The sequence below is a fragment of the Bombus pyrosoma genome, linkage group LG9 (genome assembly GCF_014825855.1).
Source record: "Bombus pyrosoma isolate SC7728 linkage group LG9, ASM1482585v1, whole genome shotgun sequence".
In the NCBI taxonomy this organism is placed as follows: domain Eukaryota; kingdom Metazoa; phylum Arthropoda; class Insecta; order Hymenoptera; family Apidae; genus Bombus; species Bombus pyrosoma.
Genome location: NC_057778.1, coordinates 1,841,387 through 1,861,466, shown reverse-complemented (window position 1 = coordinate 1,861,466; position 20,080 = coordinate 1,841,387). Strand labels below are relative to the sequence as shown.

At 39.7% G+C, this 20,080-nt stretch overlaps 1 long non-coding RNA gene across 8 annotated transcripts in view; it reads right to left on the bottom strand.

Moving 5' to 3' along the window:
* Positions 1 to 20,080, bottom strand: part of LOC122570661 — a 178,625-nt gene that overhangs the window by 2,184 nt on the left and 156,361 nt on the right. For 5 of the 8 annotated variants that reach the window (XR_006317877.1, XR_006317876.1, XR_006317872.1 and 2 more), the window contains 2 exons: positions 2,737 to 2,996; positions 27 to 2,647 (listed from right to left, as the gene is read on the bottom strand). This is a non-coding gene — a long non-coding RNA (uncharacterized LOC122570661). The remainder of the gene's footprint in view (positions 1 to 26; positions 2,648 to 2,736; positions 2,997 to 20,080) is intronic. The other 3 variants (XR_006317878.1, XR_006317879.1, XR_006317875.1) reach the window with 3 other exon arrangements.

Below are 20,080 nucleotides of genomic sequence, written 5' to 3'. Positions count from 1 at the left end.
TTCTTCCTTAAATTTGTAATTCCTACCTGAATAAAAAACATTCTTTTCAATTCAAGGTCTTTAATCTTGAGTGAAGGTTTTTGTACCGTGGTTTGTAAATGTGACGATCAGTATTTTCTTAAGTTTATATCTTCTTTTACCGATCCAAAGCTAATCTACGAACCTTTTTGCAATGTAATAAAATGAAATCAAAAGATGCAAATGAGAAATTAAGATATCTGATATCGTCGAAAACCCGGAATGGCTAGTACTTCCAAACTAGTAATTTCATTTACTTAGGCTTACGAGGACCTTTAGATGCGATGAATCGACGTCTATTCTAGCAGAAGAGCTGGGGGACTTTAAACAAACATCATCTAGTTTAGTGAGGGGTTGTATCGGGTATACACGATCTCGTGTAAACATGACAGATCGAGTCGAGCCACTCGAAACATCCATGAAGGGCTGGTAGTTTTCTTAAGTCGACGTGGAAGCCCCTGTCTCGTTTGAGACAGGTTAGGGCAGCTCTTGACTTCGATTTATACTAGCTTGTAATTTCTATATACATACATATTTCTTCGATAAAGTCCTGTGTGGCAAGTGGAGTTATAGCTACATACCAAGGAAAATAAATATTTAATTCATAATTAATTAGCAATCCAATAGTGGCCACAGCATCCAAACTATAATTTTATTTTTCCTTCATACTTCGATCAAAGGAATTGAATTCACGCGTATTAGGTGTACATATTAGGCAGTCCGGAAAGTGCCTTCTCTTCGCAAATGTGTCTTTTTACAACAATGCACTTTCATATAAACGTGAAACCAAGTCTGTGAAATGTCGCGGTGTTTATCTCAACAGAACAAAATGGATCGTACGTAATTCGACAAAATAATACAAAACAAAAAACGTTGTGCGTCTATTATTTCCTCATAAACCGAAAGAAACTTTCGGGCAACCTAATATACAGAAGCTTAGATGAATGAAAATAACCGCCAAAACTTCTTGAAATTACTTCTTGAAATTACTTCAAAGAAATAATTTCAATTTGATCAATGATTTCTGAAAATTTTAGTATTGTACGTATATTTTCCCAACGCACATTGATAATCAAATAAACTAAAAACAAAATGAAATACTTAAAGCTTCAGCCTAAGACGACTTCAAGATACAACTTTATTCACAGTCGATCGTTTGCAATGATAGCACATCGCTAATAATTCCCAGTTTCTAAATGTCAAATGGTAAAGAACGGCAGCAGGCTTCCGTTTGCTCTGTGAAAACACGTTGAACCATTAACAGAGATCCGGTTAACACGAAGCATATCGTGGACGATCGTAAAGACGGCAGGAGGCTTGATACGCGTAAATAAACTTCCCTCTCCCGAGGATCTCGTTCGAAAGAAAACACGACCGGCTGTCTGTCTCTCTGTGTGACTTGCAAGTCGGACGATAGGTTTGTCGATGGATCGAGTACCCTTCGAGTGTTCGTCTTTGGAGGGTCGAACGGAAGCCGGTTTGCAGGTCGAACACTTCTCAACGGATTTGGAGGCAGGAAAAGCCAGCCAGATACTTCATCTCCCAAACAGATGCAGACAAGTCTGGCGCCAGTCTTGGGTACCGAGGTTTCTAGTTGAGATTTCGAGGCCACTGGGGACATGGACCACTTTCACTGACCACCCTGAATCTTCTGCTATATATGTTCAACTCCATTGAGAGCCACTTTGCAAGGTCGCCAATTCTTTGAAAATTGCAACACTTCCGCTGTGTACTTTATTTTGAAAATTATGTAATTAGAGATTACTATTTCGTGAATTATTGAAAACTACACAAACGTAGCTCCCTGTGGATTTTTATTAAATGGATTAAAATGTAATACCTTCAATTGTATTCTGAAATAATTTCAATAGTCTGTGTTCATTAATTTTACACACAGATCTCGAATACTTTCGTGAGATTCTAATTACTATCATTGTACTAATTTTCGTTTAGACGGTCCAATATGTAAGTGGATTTATATTCCATCGAAGAGAACTATCTAAAACGTTAATTGAAATTGCAGATGATTCTAAGTACATAAAGCAAATTTTCTCGGCTTATTTGTGCTAGTAGGTACTTAGAGAAGGAAACGCACGTGACACGGACAATGGCGCGTCGGCCGGAGAAATACAAAGGTAGTCAATAATGCGTGTGATTTGTGCAATAGGCGCCTACTGCACGTGCACCCGGTGCCGCGTAATTCGACGCTCCGAAATCGTTCTAGCTCGAAACATCACCGATGCACATGTGCGCCCACTACGATATCCGGGCCGAGTTGTATCGCGCGCATCCATGTTACGTGCATTCGTGCTCGTCATTACGTGCAGCGCTTGCTCGATACGTATCTGGGCATTATCTCCCTTACGTTGACACTCGCCATCATTGGTCGTGATTTTTACGGTTAATCGAATGTACGTCCTCGGAAACTCGGCCTGTCATTCGAATTTCGATCTTCTGTTCCTTGTTTCATAGAAAGTATCGTAAGATGGAATGAGTATCAGAGAATGAGTATCTTTATAGATATAAACACAATTTCAAAGAAATGGCACCTAAACAAAGATTCATACTGCTGCTATGAATATTTTTCATATTTTAACATATTCTATGTATCTTTGCGTTTGTTAATTTCCTGTAAGTATATAAATGTCAGTTAAATGTCCATTTAATGCCGTGTGTCCGTGATTACAAATAGGAAGATAGGAAGAAAAAACTATTTACGCGATTGAAATGTGGGTCAGTTTCTTGTATAATCTCGCTGAAGTTCCGAAGCGCATTTCGTCCATTTCCTAATAAGGTTATGTATTCTTTGCTCGAAGGAAACTCTTGTTTTCAAGCGTAGTCGCTGTTGTTGCAGCGTATCTTTTTGTCGAAATGAAGCTCTTGTTTTGAAGCAGAATCACGTTTCTTGAACAGTTATTCTGACTCTTGGACCTGATTTTTCTCTTTTCTTGCCATCTTCTGGATTTAGTCTTCTGAATCTGGAAAACACAATAGTCTCTATTACTAATTACATTTATGTAGTTGATATGACATTAATTAACCATACTTTATACTAATAAAGTCTCAAAACGCTCTTATTCTATATGTTCAAACGACGTAGCTATACGTTGAAAGTTTATAGAAATATTCAAATATTAAAGCTTCTATAAATAAAGCTTGTAGCTCAATCCTTGATTGAACAATTAAAACACCTCTTTACACCCAAAACTTTGGAACTTTTCAAAGTTTTCGTTAAATAAAGCGGATCGTCGTATGTTTTCGGTGGATGGCAATAATTAACCGAAAGCACTGGCCACTAATTTCAGCGAATCGTCGGATACACGGGAATGCGATGCAATGATCTCGATTGTCCTGCTGGTCGAAACGATGGACCAGTCATCCGTGGTGAATCGGGGGTGGCGCGGATGAAGGGGAACGATCCATACGTCCGATGGGTGGGCGATGCACATGCACGCTGTGCACCGGAGGCGCCGCTGCATCAATGCACTCTCCACGTTTTGCGCTCGTGCCGGTTGCACGTTGATCGTACCGACATCGAAGATAGGGGATAGGATACATATAATTATGGAGGGACCGTGCTCCATTTCACACGTCACACACCGTGTGACCGCGTCACACGGCCAACGCCTCGGCATCCTGCGTTCGATGCGCTCTGCATGTGCGCTCCGCATGTGCGCTTCTCTACCCGCGATTGGTCCACGGAAGGATTTCACGCAACGACAACCTTCGCTTCCATTTGGAAAATTGCTTGTTTTCCTTGGAAATCGTCTAAATGCTCGGTAGAACTACCAAAATTCCAGCGTTTATTTAATGGTTCTTTGTTTTACGGAAAAATAAGTAAAAATTACATGAAGTTGACGTATTAATTGCATCATTGTTATTTGCTTAGTTTTATAGTGAGATGATTATGTATGATGGGTAGAATTTTGCTACTATTTCTGTTTGACTTCCTGTCGTGCTTCGACATAAGTCCTTTTATTTTAATTGACACAAATCACGTTCAGTTAAGTAGACTCATCTTATTTTAATCAGTGTCGTTGCACTCTAGTTTCCAGCACATCTTTAACATACTGTGTATCTGGATTGTATACATATATGTCAAGATGTATAATTAGAGAATAGAACGCTTTTGTTATCGGAATTTACAATGTTACAATGTCAGTGTTATAAAACTATTACTATATTTCCAGTTTGATATATATATATTTTCCAAAACAAATTTATTGCCGATTTATAGAAATACAATTTTTAATTACTTACATTTCACTCGATTTCAAATATTGTAACTAAACGAAAAAGAGGCGCCGAAGAGGATTAAAAATCGAAAGCAACATTTTAATACCAGTTACATGTTATATATACATTTTATTTTTATCGTCACTCTGAGACCGATCTACATGGCGGTCCATTTAATCATTTAATTGATCCTATTAACAGAGATTTGCATGAAACTTACGTTGATCGAGGGAACGGAAGACGCAGTCAGGGTAGATGTATCGACGGCGTTGCAGCAATTGCAGGGCTGCGAGGAACAACGAACGCGACAGACGTTCGACGATCATACACACACGTGCATGTAAAGCGATTGAACAGCGAATGATTCAATTTGTCAGACCAATGAGTTTGTCAGGTGGTACTCTATGCCACGGTGTGCAACGCGCAAGAGCTCAAATTGGATTTGATTTAACGCCGCGCGTATTGCCGCGCATTACACACTAGAAATATCGCAATTTCTCGCGCCCCATCCAATCGGTTCTCTCGCAGTTCACAATAGATAAAACGTCGAATTTGTTACACCACTGATATTCCTCTTATTTCGTTAACATCGATTTCTACTTACAGATTTATATATAATTAAATAATGAATATTTTCGTTTTAATCTGGGCTTGAATTTTCCAGAAATAATCAAAGTATCAGAAATATGTAAGCGATGTTTGTGCGCGTATAAATATTTTGAAATACATAATTCTCCTCATATTTAAGGTATTGTCAAATAGCAGGAATTTAGCAACTTTGATGCACTTCATGAAAATCTTTAGTTTTGTTATATTCAATGACAACTATTTGGTAAAATTCATATACATTGAACGCTTAATTAAACCGTAGCTTATTTTTATATTTGAAAGATCCTATCAAATGTATCTATTTACTTGAGAAATATATAGCGTGAATTTAAAAATTACAGAACTGGAGATTCGTAAATACTTACTTTCGTAATTCACCGTGAGAATAAATTCACCGCCAGATAATCAGAAATTTATTTAATTTTAATAAATGTACAATTATTGTTGTTGCCTCTGTTGTACAATTGTTATCTGTATCTCTATCTTAACACCTTCATCTTATTTAATTCCCATGATATTTAAAATCCATCGCAATTTACGTACTTTTACCCCGTAAAAGTCACCGAAGAATACTTCGAGATTTTCCATCGGGACTTTACTTTCTCTGATTATGTAACATGAGTACCGCGTAAGGATACCATTCCCGATGGTGTTGTTTCCCTATGGAACGGGGACGAACGACATTACCGACCAGTGGGCCTGACTTAATTAAATGGCTTAAGTCCTGACGAAAATCCGGGGGTCGATACGGCTGCGGGAAAAATATTTCAACTGGATTAAGGACATAAGCTTTAGAAAAAGGTTACGAAGGAGGAAGGCTGGCTGCCGGCAAGCGGTATAAATTCTAATGTGGCGGCATTATAATTGCGCGGTTTACGTTCGCCGCCGGCCAAGGGCTGTACCAGGTCCAAATTAGCAACGATCATTATTTATGTCTCGCGAGGAAAAGGGGTTAAAATGGCCACTCGTTGCTGTACCGGTTCCTCTAACCCGGAAGACAAAGGGTACACACTCGAGGAAAGGGAACCTCCAGTCCCCAAGATATTATTTATGCGAATGAAACCAGTGCCGAATTACAGCCACCGATACGGCCGCCGTCTTTCGGAAGAACAAGCCAGGGGTAAAGGGTTCACTTGCTCGTTGTACCTACTCTTAATTTTGCGAAGATCAAGATTTATTTTGTATCTTGGCCGAACAAGCCAATTTTAGAATCAACATTCGCGCTTTACTGTCGTGGTAAGTAATTTTGTATTCATCAGTGAAATGCGAATATATTTATGTAAATGTATATTTTAGCGGATTCAATTAAAGAAACGAAACCCGAGAAGCGATTTGTTTCACTCACTGAATACTGTAATAAATAATACTTGCACTTTAGATATTTTATACATTTTTCCATATTGTTTACATTCCGCGTATCTTTTCACAGTTAAATTCCCCATTAACGTATCAACGTACAGCTTGTCTTTGAAAGGAAATGTACTTGCGTCACTGAGTGCGTTGAATGACTAAGCGATGTGTCGTATTATATATGAATTTTCTTCGAAACTAGACTTTATTCTGTAGCAGAACGAGATGTATAAAACGAGATTTAAATCATATATCATCGAGTGAAGAAATAATCAGTTCCCAACTCCATACTATTTTCGTCGTGCACGGAACGTCAAATTTCTTTAAATCATTCAAGTATAAGATTACGTAATTGCAGGTAATTCTCTGGCGTAAACGATCCTAAGACTTATACAGGCAAACATAACGAGGCCAAATTCTTCTTATATCATTTGTGCAACGAAATTCCTCGAACGTTACCTTCGTCAGAAAGCTTTCTCCACATCTGCCATGTAAATATGAAATCAGGTTCAGTCGCCACGAGGTTTGTCGTTTCGATAACGCAAGCAGCGCGCGTTTTTCAACAAACGGTACAAGTAATTTATAGGACACCGTGACACTCTGTCTGGACTTTATAACGGGCTTTATGGTGTAGCGGCAAACAAGACCAACTGATAAGTAGCTATCTACCATGTTAAACATGTTATCCTAACGTGTTACAGACATGTCTACGCCGAAGCGGAGATAAGCAACAAGTGTGCAGTTCACATCGAGCCGTTTGGGAAAAGGTATTGTGTACTCGCTGCACGTTAATTGTCCCCTGCTCGCCACCCCCGCTCCAGCCAGCATCCCTGTGGACCACCCCCTTTTTTTCGAGCGAACCGAGTTGGATAACGCCGCGGCTGCCGATATGAAACGACGTTTTAATCATCGAACAAGTACAAAACCAACCTTTGATTCTCCCCGCCACGTGAATATTTGCCCGGTATTGAAGGGCGAACCGTCGGAAAAAAGTCGCCCGATTATTTCAACGAACTCTTTTGTACCCGTAGAACAGATTTCCCTGTGATTGAGATCGCATGTTTTAAAAGATGGCTATTGATTAATCTTCATATATGATGTTTGTAGGAAACTTTATATTTCAAAATAAGGTGGATGTATATGAAAGTATTTTCGGGAAATTTAAAAAAATCGAACGATACACTAGTTATTACATCGTATAAATATTCATTTTTCGATGATTGTAGAGGTAATGGGATGGGTTCGGTTACACATTTTTATGTATACAGTTTCATTAAGAAATATATCCCAAACGTGATTGTAGGCTGCCTTTATCGCTATCAAATTTTATTCGTCCATAGCTAACGATCTTTTCTTTACGTACTCGCCGTATCATAAAAAATTTCAATTTTTGTGTACGTTCAAATCTATTCGAGATATATTAAGTCTACAGAAATTCTTAAATGAGATAGAAATACATCAATCACTCATAAGGTGGTATGATTTAATTCATCTCCATATCTACTATGTATTATTTAAAGAATCATCAACTATTATTTCCAAGAGTATTCTTAAAAAATTCTTCGACAAATATTTTGTACTTTCCTAAATAAAAACTATATATTCTAATTATTGAAATTATTATTAAAATACATTAAATATATATTGTAATAATTACAATCTATTATTTCATTTTATTTTAGATTTTATGATATTTAATTCTGTGGGAAACGTTCATTCAGTAATTAATTACACTGTAAGGAAGCTCTTGTGTTGGGTATCTTTCGGAGAAACGAAAGGATACACGAAAACAACGGAACGGAAGAATGATCGCGGAAACCCTCAAAAAGCCGTATTTCACGGAAATAGCCGATGAAGCCTCCTTATGGTCAGCAAATATAATAAAGTCCAGGTCCATATATACGTGCTTATGGTCTCGGCGTGGCAGACCCCAAGAAAATGCAACGGCGTGCCGTGTACCCAGGCATGGGCCAAGAAAAGAGGGAGACGCGACCTCCTCATATTTTCTGATTTTCCGCCAATAAACCCCATTACTATTTATCAGGCTAATGCGTCCTTATAACTCCCATTAACAACAATCTATACGGTCTCAGGCATTAGCGGACCTGTATACATGTACCGTGGGTAAATCTTCTCCAGAGAAGAACGGTTTCTCTTAATTGTGTACATTTTTATTCTTCCAAAATGTATCAGACAGAAACGTATTCTTTAAATTTATTGTCATTTTGAGAGCGTAGATATTAAGTTTACTGTTATTCGTAAAATTAATAATCATAACGTCGCATTGACTTTGTAAGCGTGTAACAATGACTGAAAAATATTCAATGCTTACAGTATTTTCTTAATGGACAACTTTTGAAAATCTGGAAACTTGAACGGAGAATTCTTCGAGAATGGGATGACAAACTGTCTGAGGATAGGGAAAGATTATAGAACAAGGTGAACAATAAATTGTAATTGTTACTTGTCACATTCTATCACATTTATCGTATATAATATCATAACGTTCCTAAAATGTATTTCTATGATAATCTTCGAATCGTGATTTAATCGAACCAGCTTCTAAGAAATATCTTCTAATTTAAACATTTTATACGCAGTCTGTGAACTATGGACTTATCGTGTCCTCCAAAATACACTCCTTCTTCTCACTGATTTTATTTAAGAAAGCTTCACAGGGGATAAGAAATGCAGTTTGAATGGTCACTTTCTTCGTCAAGTGTTTCCAGAAATTCTCAGAAAACACTAAACAATCTCCCTTTGGAATAAACAGGAATGTATCATGAGTAATTGGTGGGTCGATACCGCTGAGCATCTGTCACGACAGGTCTACGAAAATAGGCAGGATTATAGCCTGTTTGTCGGCGACCATGAACTAGACTAAACAGTGTCATAGGTCGTGGCGTTAGTCTGTATACATAAACGCACGACGAAGGGTGTACGACCGGTAGCAGCCACTCGACTACCGTCTGTTTCAAGGGTTTTTAGAACATAAATAATTTTCCAGAGGACTTGGAAGACTCGAATCTTTTACTTGATTATTTTGCTTCCATGAAATACCGGTGGAACGTTCTTGAGATAACGTTAATTGATTTAAATGTATTTCAAGTTCCCGTTGAAACACATACGTATTCTTGCAGTCTCTCACAAAGATATACTATGTTATACAAAAGATATGTAAATTAGTTGTGGTGATTAATTCGTACCATGTGTTCTGTACGTTCAACTTCATAAAATTTCACTTGGTGTTTTTGAGGTATAAATAATAGTAAGTATAAATAATAGAAGTAACATGATTTTAGAATATTTAATATTATTTCAAGATATCTAGAAAATGTTCCAAAATTAGGTGTCCTCGCTTTCGATTTAATTTTCTATGAATACACTACCAATAAAGAAAGAATAATTTCCTATATGAAAATACCTTAAAATTGAATCGATCACCATCCAAACGTCTTTTCAATTTTCGTATCGGTTCCTTAATAATTACCTTGTAATCAACAACTAAAATAAAAGACGAATACTAGTGTTTCTTAAACAAATGACCACTAAGCAAGGCTCGTCCACAGCTGTGTAAGATTTATTCCACGTACGACCTCACGGGTGAAAATGTGAAGGTGGTAAAACGTTGGCTCCCGAAATTTCGAAAGCTTCATTTCGGCCACGATAAAACAAACGTCGAGAAAGCGAAGAAAAGTCCGCGACCGCGGGCGAGACAGAGGTAAGATTCGGGCACGCGGTGTAATATAAACGTCGTAAAATAGGAAGCAGGTGAATCGTATAATTCGCGAAGGGGGCCAGGTTCGTCGAGTAATTCTCAGCCGCGTTGCGACACGGCCCTCCTCCTCTCTGCGTACGCGTTACCACCATACCAGCCACCACGTACGACGACCGCATCGCGCCACGTGCTGCTCATATCGCCCTCAGCGCGAAAGGCTCACCGGAAGGGGTGAGTCTGCCGTAATATACGAAGAGAACGCGGTCACATCCGATTTCATCCGGCTTCGGTTGTGTTTTTCTTCGCCCGGATACGCTAGATGCGCCACGAGGAATTGTCTTCGAGCTCCTTCGCCAACCGGAAATGAATGCGGTTAGGTGATGAAATACACTGCCTTTCCCTGTTAACCGTCTATTAACGTCGTCGAAAATGGAAAATTGTATATTCAAGTATACTTATTCTGTTTTTTCTATTTTATTTTAGTTGTTTAAGATTGCACTATTGTCATATGGATTATCCTACACAATTGAACTAATAGATTGTTGACGGAATTTTACAAGTCATAAGTTATCAGCATTAGTAAATATCCTCGCGTGATTCAACAAGACACAGATGAATTTTACGAATCATAATGTATTGGATTATCTTATTCGTGCGAAGATTATAAAATTACAGGAAAGGAATCTGTAGTCTGCAACTTGTCAATTTACTAATATTATTAGTTGGTAAATTATTGTATAAGATGATCCTATTGGTGTAATATTGCGTAGTTCGGAAAACTCATAGGAAATGTATCACTCAGAATCTATTTTGGTCAACTCCTTAAATTGAAAAGTAGAAAATCGTGATGATGTTACAAATGTTTTCAAATATGGTACTTACGATTATTTGTCTCACATGCCTTATATATATAAGTAATAAAATCGAAAAATGTATTAAAAGCGAAGTTGACCAGTCCGGCTTCTGAGAGGCTCGTTTAAGTAAAATTGCTAGGCAATATATTTTTACAGAACTAATATTTTCCTAAACAATATCTGCGCGATATTATCTTTCAAGAATAGTGTTACAAACAGTGTGTGTCGACATTAAAGTGCAACAACTTCATTGACACGGTATCTCACTTTATCGACTTTCTGTAATTACCACTAAATCAACGAGATCGAAACGAACATCGAAAATGAAGCAATCACGTCGTGTTGGTTGTGCGGAAGCAGCAGAAATTCATCGGTAAGATGCACGCATACGTTTACAGTGTCGCGTCACGGAAAGAGTTGATAGCGGGCGGTGGATCCACGAAAAAATCGCTGACACCACCTGGGAGTCATTCTGTTATCGTCGCATATTTGGTTTTCCCTGCAAGGCCCCCTTCCACCTGTACCGTTAATGCCGCAGGTATCCTTCGGTAAACAACGAAGCAGCAGGTTGTTCAGATTTTATTTGTCAAGCCCGGCAGGCACCCTTCTCCCTCTCGCCTTCTCTCTCGCTTATCGTCCCCAAACGCATTGAGTGGCCGGCGCTTCCTTCCTCTCCCAGCCCCGTCAGAAATCCGTAGACGGCCAAATATTAAACTTCTCCCCTTCTCGTGCGTACCGATAACGGGAGGTCCCGGTTTCGCCCGTGATACCATCTTTATTCCCCGCGACTATAAAATTTTACAATCGCTGGACAGGGATTTTTATCGACGTGCCAGCTCGTCGTTTCTTTTCTTCGCGCGGTCCGCGCCCGCACCCCGAGGAAGCACCTTTTGTGCTTTACAGCCATTGCGTCCGTATTTTAGCGGGATCAATAAGAAGGAAAATTAAGCGCCCAGAACAGGTAAATTTTGCCCTCTGATTCGAATAATTATTATCTGTGATAGAGACAGAGTTGATTTGTCATGACTGGTTTGGATATAAAAAAGAGTGATTTTGTATCATATTATTTATTACATAAAAAGTCAGATACTTGAAGTGAGATTTTTTCGAATTTCATGTGAACCATGTTATGTTAGGTTGAAAGAGAAACTATCCTTGAAAAGGGAATTAACTTTCTTTATCGAAAATTGTATCAATTATTTCTCAATGTAATGTCCATTGCTGTTCCTGGCGTTCATTGCTGAAATCATTAACGGCGACTCAATTGCCTTTGTTTAAGTATCTTTATAATTTAAAAAAGCTAGTACCCATATACTTTCCAACTGAAACTATTCATGCTACAAACTCTTTCTGTTGCCGATCACTTCACTCCCTAGATAATTATGATAACAAATTTCCGATGCCTATTACTTAATCAACTATATTCAATGAAAATCGTAGATTAACAGATTCTCCTTCTGATAAGCGAAACGAAAGAGAACGAAGGCCAAAGAACGTCATATATGAGTGATTTTGCAGCGTCAGTTTCTACGCGCAGGCTCCCTTGTCCATTAGCCCGCGTCCTCGAAAATTATTTGTGACAGAAGGACAATAGGTGAGCGCGCAGCAAACAAGTTAGCAGTCGCCTGATTCCGCGGAGTGGCAGCCCCATAATTGTTACGACATAACCTCCAGATAATCGCATCTAAAGTTTCAGGACGTTTCGCGGAGTTAGTTGCCGGTTTGCTTGGAGCTGGGCATTTAGCCCGTATTGTCGTGCATATGCCGAGCGTGGATGTACACGCTCGGAGGCCTCTTTGCCTACAGGCTCGTTCAAACGGAACGTACGTAGAGGTACGTGTTCCTCTGGCTGTCGGCGGTGAGCCTTGTACCTTCTACAACGCGAATGTGTCCGTAATCCGTTCACGGACCAACTGCCGCCTCCGCTTCCGTACAATGCTCTGTTACTTGAACTTGCGCCTCATTGTGTGCTGCTAATATGCCTCGAATCGTGCGAGATTCGGACTACCGCGCGCCGTCCCACTCCATAATCGCTGTCGTTATGTTAACCGCCGCGAGATTTCTGACGTTCGCTGTGTATTGAATTTAGAACGCACAAAGGAAAATTATGCGTACGAACAACGATAACTTCGTTTCTCTGTCTGGATCTCGGGCATTCCTTGTCTGTCGGCTGCGATCATCGAGAGCCGTGAAAAGTTTATAATCTCGGTTACTTTTAGGTAGAATTATTCTTATGGAAAATTTTTATTTTCATCTTTAGTATTTAGATATCTCAATGACAGTACGTAGGAATATTTTAGTGGATGGAAATATCGATTTCGAAGAAAGGAACTTCAGGTACATCGGGATGAATATTTGATTTGTTCAGGATTCGAGGAGGGTTAGGAGATATCGATGGAAACTGTCGTCGAGCACTAATTTTACAATCTCTTAGAAATTTATCGGCTTTTGTAACATACAATTCTATTTTAAAATCACAAGCTCTTAAATTAGTCCGAATCCTTAACATCTATTTTACCTTCGTATTAACGGTCATGAAAAAAATAACACCTTTTTAGTTTAGATACACATTACATCTCTGTGATCCAATATTCCCAAATTCTCTCACAGCGAAACACACGAATCCTCTAACACGACGACATCCCTGTCAAAGCATATAATTCGTAACTCGAAATTCTAGTAACAAATGGTGGTTTTTCTTTTTTCGTTGCATCGCTCCAATCGGTACACTTGATTCCATGCGGCGAAATGGCAACTGGGACACGGAGTGACGCACAGAGGCATGCACGAAGCCGCGATTAATGCGAGAGCGAGCGACCGCACGAATTAACGCTTGTTTCCAAAAGCCCTAACGTGGCCGCGACAATTCTTGAGTGCTGTCTGCTGCAGAGGTGGCTAAAGAGAACGGCAGGAAACGTTGGCTAGATGAAGAGAGACGGAGAATCAGTGACATAGTAAAGTGAGAGGGAGACAGAGAGATACGTTACCGGGTCTACCCCTTCTACGGCTGTTTCTACCTCCTTCCTACCCAACCAACCCCTTTCTCTGACCCCGGGGATGCGGAGCAACCACGTTAAACGTTGGTAATGTTAACGTAAATAGATTATAACACTCTGTTAAGCAGGCAGGCAGGCTCGGGCCTCGGCTCGTGCGAATTACTCACGGATCGCGTGACACGTTCCCCTGTCCTGCCAACCGCTGCTTTTGGCTATCAACCTACGTGCTGCACGCGTCGACGACGCTGTCCTGCCACCCTCGCGCACCCTCTGACCTCCCCCGTCCCGTCCACTTTCCCACCGTGTAAACGCAATGTCGTGTTTTGGAAGCGTCCGACAAACGAAACCGTGCTCGTACGATGGAAATTGTTCGGGGTCCTCTCGGTTTTGACGTTCCTTGCTCCTTTTTTTCCTTTTTTAATCCAAGATGACCGACGTCTGGCTCCGCCCCAACTTCTTCCATATACTGTGCCATTTCCTCCCATTTTTTGATAGATGATCCTGGATTATATATATTTTGAGGTTCACTTTCGAATAACACTGGCAGGCAGTTCGTAACAAATGAACACGTAATTAGTGTAATAAATAAGAACTGTGTAAACTCTTGGCGATAGAGGTTGCGGTTGCAGTGGCAGGTTTGTGCAACAAAAATCCTGAACTCTATGGGAAATCGTTTATCGGAATAGGTATCGTTGGATTTAATTATCAATCGCTGTGCTAAGAGACAGCTAGTGAACAGAGTATACGTAATGCACAATGCTAAGTTATATATTATAAGACGCTTAAAGTTAATCAAAGATTTGACACATGCGCAGTCTGGTATTATGAAATTTTTAAAATCAAGGCAATCAGATGTGAGCTGTGCCATTGAGGGCGATACGTCTCAACTTTTCGTCAGTATCGCAAATATCAGAGATCATCAGAGATCACGGTAAAAATTCTACTTGAAGCTACAGACACTTTACATGCAAGTGAATATAATATAACAAAAATAAGTGTAATGAATTGTACGGTTAAACGCAATGCGCATTAATTGAATTAACTTTCCTTGTTATATCACTCTCATTGATTCGCAGGTCTATGTTCCTCGCGAAATTACTTCAGCACGCTTTCTATTTCAGTACGCAACATATTGGCGGATTTTAATACGTGTTGCCTTGGAATTTACGAAATTTGCGATAGAATGCCTGGTTTAATTTTTTGAAAGGTTTCTCGGAAAACGATATTATAGGAGGAAATTGGTTGTGCGTTTAGCGAGATAAGCGTTTATGGAGAATTTCCTTTCGGCCTGGAGCCAAATAAAACGATGTTTCTGTTATAATACGCCGCTTTTCAAGTCTACGTCATTCCCCTGAACGAATTCTTTGTTTAACCATCAACCTGCTCGCCTTTTATCGTACGATACATCACCCCTGTCCGTAGGTCACGAGAGTATTATTGCCTCTTACAGTTGTCCTTTCGCATGATTACTTCCGCTTCTTAGCATTCTCACGCACCACTAAAATATGTACGCAATAACGCGGTCGTAACGTTTTTATGGCAGGACGTCTACTTTCTGAACTTCGACTGCGAAGCTCCTTTCGACGTCCATATGAAATTCGATCTCACGGGAACGATGTTCTTCTAAATATTTTATGAATTATAATTATATTTGAAAAATACCAGAATTTCTACCGATTGATCTTTTAGAGGCGTAGGTGACGAACGAAAACTTTCTAACTTTATAACATTCGTGTATACAATTTGATATTAGTCGTTAATTTAATTATACTTGTTAAGATTTATTTAAAAAATGGTATTTGAATTATTTTAATTGTTTAATTATTATAATTGTGTTTCACATGATTGATATAAAATAGTCGTGTACAAAAATATCTTTCTTTTTGTAATAATAATAATAGTACGAACTATAGACAATAAATATTTAAATCCTATAAGATGAATCAAATATGTAAATTTAAATCACACAAGGTTCGATCATCTTTAAGAATGCCAATTCTTAAAATTCCTATTCTGTGATTCATAATTCTCTGAATAATACTACCATGAATAACAATAAGCATGGAAAACTTCCTAGAACCGGTGAACGACATAGACATGTTCAATCTTGGAGGTACACTTTACTACTTCAAGTACGTTAACTCGTCACCTCGTCGACCTACAAACGCTACTTCCCAACAGGACCCTTGTTTTCCCGAGCCAAAAGTGAATCTACTTTTACTACCGCCTTTTCCTGAGAAAATGTTTAGCAGACTCGCGGGGCCAAGAAAACTGTTAGCCACAAAAAGTCAGCCAGCTGGCTTTATAGTTCCTTAAAAGGTGGCGCATTTCCAGACACGCGAGTCCTTCTCTGTTCCGATTTTCACGCATCGCGTATGTAACCACGTGTCACGCGCCTAAACGCGGACTAATGCACCTTCCCCGCGGTGACTGAAATCATTTATAAGCTATAAATGCGAGTTATTGACTCGGCCATGCCCTTTGCGTGCCAATAAAACTGTACTTTGTCCCGGCTAGACACGACCAGTCACTTCAGACGCTCTTCCATCCCGACCTTCTTTTATCTCTTATTTACAACTCTTTTATTCGCCGATTCCATCTCAATCAGGCTACCCTGGCTCTATCCGAGTTCGTCGCCCTAAAAATAAGGTTGGCCAGGGATTAAGGTCGTCCCTTACACTTCGTTTCCGTCAGTCAAATGCCGGCCGAGCTGCGGTTCTCTCCTGCAACTTCGCATCCTCCGGTTTAGATTCTACTCCATTTGATCTGGCCTAATTATTGGGTCGTCATTTCTTCTGCACGATAGGTGGGACGAAACATCGAGATTGAGATTTAAAATTTTGATGTAGGTATGATATATGAAAGGTATTTTGGAAATATCGATCAGAATACCTGGAAGAACGTGTATATTGATTGCATTAAAGAATTACTAATTTGCATTAGGGAGGTTGCTTGGTTTGTGGAAGTCTGATAATTAAACGGTTTTCTTTTTACTTTAGAAATGGGATGAACGAGAAAGAAGCAAGAGAAAAAGAAAGAGAAAAAATAGAAGGAAGAAAGAAATAGAAGGAAGAAATGAAGGGAGACAGTAAAAAGTAGCAGTACTGTGTATATTAAACCCATCAAATGATACTAATCAATTATTAACGTTTCAATTAGTTCAGAATACCAACGAAATTACTTTCTTATATAGCATAATTACTCATAACTGAATTTCGACGATACGAGAAATGAAAAATTTAGTTTACCCAGAATACGTGATTTCCTAAGATACATAGACAGTAATAATAAGGAACAAAATCTGGCATTGTTCTTTCCCACCGACTGCACATTCCGCGAACATGCATTCTCAATAACTATTAGAGCTCACGGTGACATCGCTTGCCGTGATATTCAAATCCAAGCCACGAGTATAATGTCTGCGTTTCAGTATAGATTGCTTGTACTCTCTGTCTGGTTCCCGCGGATCACAATAATTTCGATATTGCCTACCGTTCCCGCTGATCATTTCGCTAAGTACAGCGTCACGGCTGAATTTTTACGGACGTGCAAGCAATATCTATTGTTGGATATAAAAAAATACACGCGTACTCCGTGTCGCGTTTGCTTCGCCTCTTTTTTTTCGTTTTATTCGTCTGCCTCGGCGCATACGTTTCTTCGCGACCCAATGTTTTATAAAGTGAGCCACCCATACCTGAATCCCTCCCTCCACGATTTACCTGCACTCGCGCATCACTCTAACGTGCGGTTCTCCGATTTTTCAATATCCATTCCTTCTTTTGTTCTTTTCGACGTCATTCGCGATATTTCGTTCAGCACCGATCACGATAGCAATCACAGATGTTAAAATATTGCCTGGTTAATGAGTTTCGCTATTCGGAGATTACAAGAACTAAATGTTTAGGAATGATTGTAGATAGAAATCCAACTGAGATCATTTAATGTACATTTATTTTCCCTTGTTCTTTAAATTGATACAGTATTAGAGTTTCTTAACGTATTAACTGGTATAACGATCGCTAATGACTAGCGGTGAATTTTCCAGTGGAAAACGAGACTCATCGACGACGTCGGAATTAATCGGAATATTTAAATTATTATGCGGTTTGATAATTTGTGTGGTGTTAAAAGTGCACAAAATGCAGGGAACTAATCGTTAGAATATTCTTTCTCGTCTTTTATCATTTCTTCTTACCGAAAAACTATCTTTCTTGCCCATAACTTATTGTATAGTTTCCGTGATTTAAGATCAAGTCAAAATTTGTTGATCAACTATCACAATTGCAGTGTTTGTGCCGAAATAAGCAATAACATTGCAGCGTCGTGGATAACAAATTGGCCCGTCTATTTAAAAAATAAATTTCCTGTTACTAGGAATTGCGAATCCACTAGTTGGCCATGGAATCTTTTCTAGGAAAGGAAGTTAAAAAGCGAAAAGAAGAAAGAAGAAAGGGGATTGAGTATCCAGACTGTTCTGGTTCTTCGATAAACCACCTCGATATCTGATGTCGGCCGGGCAAAAGGAACAGCGAAACCGAGTTTTTAATTTGGCGCGTGTCACGTGACAGGTTGGACGGCCGGCAGAAGAGGATTCGAGAACGGAACGAGCGGGCAGCCAGATGAATCTCTCGCATTGTCTGCGTTTCAATGGATACGCCCCGACTCTCTATTCCTTCCCGGTTTTTCGGCGTTATTTTCGGTGACAAATATTATCGTGTCGAACAATGTGATCGCCTTCACTGAATGCTCCAGCTTCGCTGACGTTCCCGCACGGTCGGTAATCTTCGACATTGTTTCTCGGAAGCGTGCCCGCGGCCATATTGGAATTGCTAATGTTCCAGTCTGCCGCAACCTGATGAAAACGTAGGATGGATGGCTTTATGTTGACGAGAATTACGATCCAACCGTGATCGAAACGGGAACAAAGAATTGATCTATGATTTTTTTGTTGCAACAACATTTTCCTCGTGCCACGTATAATCTTCGACTTTAATACTGGATATATGGGAGACTGGTGTTCTTCTTATGCTGTAGAAGCAGTAACTTAATTTGCTGTTACTTTAAACGCCATACAGGAAAACTTGTTATCTTTCATTCGAGTCAAAAACTTACGAATAATTGTGCTTATTAGCGAAGACAATAATTTTCGACGACTTTCTGTTATGTTATTATTGAATTAGTGCTAAAGAACGTATTCAAAATATGAGAATTGTATCAACTTGTTTCAGATTCTAGAGTAAGAACTTACTTCGACTTCTTCATTTACTTCCTATGGTTCTTCAAATAATTAGCATCTGTTGGACGTTATTATTAACGGAATTATCAGAAAAGGGGGAGGCTTAACACTTTTACATACAACACTCTCAGACATTACGCGATGAAGCTCGCGATACGCGTGTGAGGTCCGCTACGTGATCGAATAAAAAGCGTGGATGGTATCAGCCTCTATGAACATGGACAGTTATCGAGATTGCAGAAGGTACGGTTATCACGATGAGGAGAATGGAGGATTCCATTCAGTTGGACTCTCGCCGGGGGCGCAACGACGATGGAACGCGAAGCTGAACGACTGTCATTGTTGTCATTTTTACGGGCATTAAAATCGGGGGTCGGCTACCTTCCTCTGGCGAATTCCGATCTGACTAGTAATGAAAGTTCAGTTCCTCTTCCGTTTACATGTATTACTACTACTCTGAAAACAACTCGATGCTCCCATTTGTTAAATCCAACAAAATCCTCGTGCATTGAGAAATTATCGTCGCAGAAGAGATCATTTCTATTGTAATACGGCCATTTCGTTAGAAATCCAAGTTTTGAACGGGAAGATGGACAGTGAAAAAGAAAACACAGGTAGGATCGATAGTTTACGTTTGAAAGTGGCGAATCGGACAGTTCGAGGAACACAGATCTCGCATCAAAGCGGCAGCTATTCGAAGTGACAGAGAAGACCCATCTCGGCGAAGACAACTTCAACGAGGAGGATGGTGAGCCTGCGAGGGGGTGGTAGAAGGTGGATTACGGCTCGATTCGGCAGCAGGCCCCCTAGGGCACGTCGAGGATCGAGAGACGCGCCATTTCATTCGCCGACTGCCGATATCGCCAGCCCCTTCCAAAATATCTCATTCCCAAACGCCTCGAGCTCTCGATGGATTACAAACCTATCTATTACTTCCCTGTCCCTATCTCTGCCGACGAGGAATCACGAACGAAATGTGCTCGTCTGTTAGCGTTTTCAGACTCTTCAAGATTTCCCAAAGAACGCTTTTTTCAATAGCTTCAATCGCCGACCGAAAGTTACG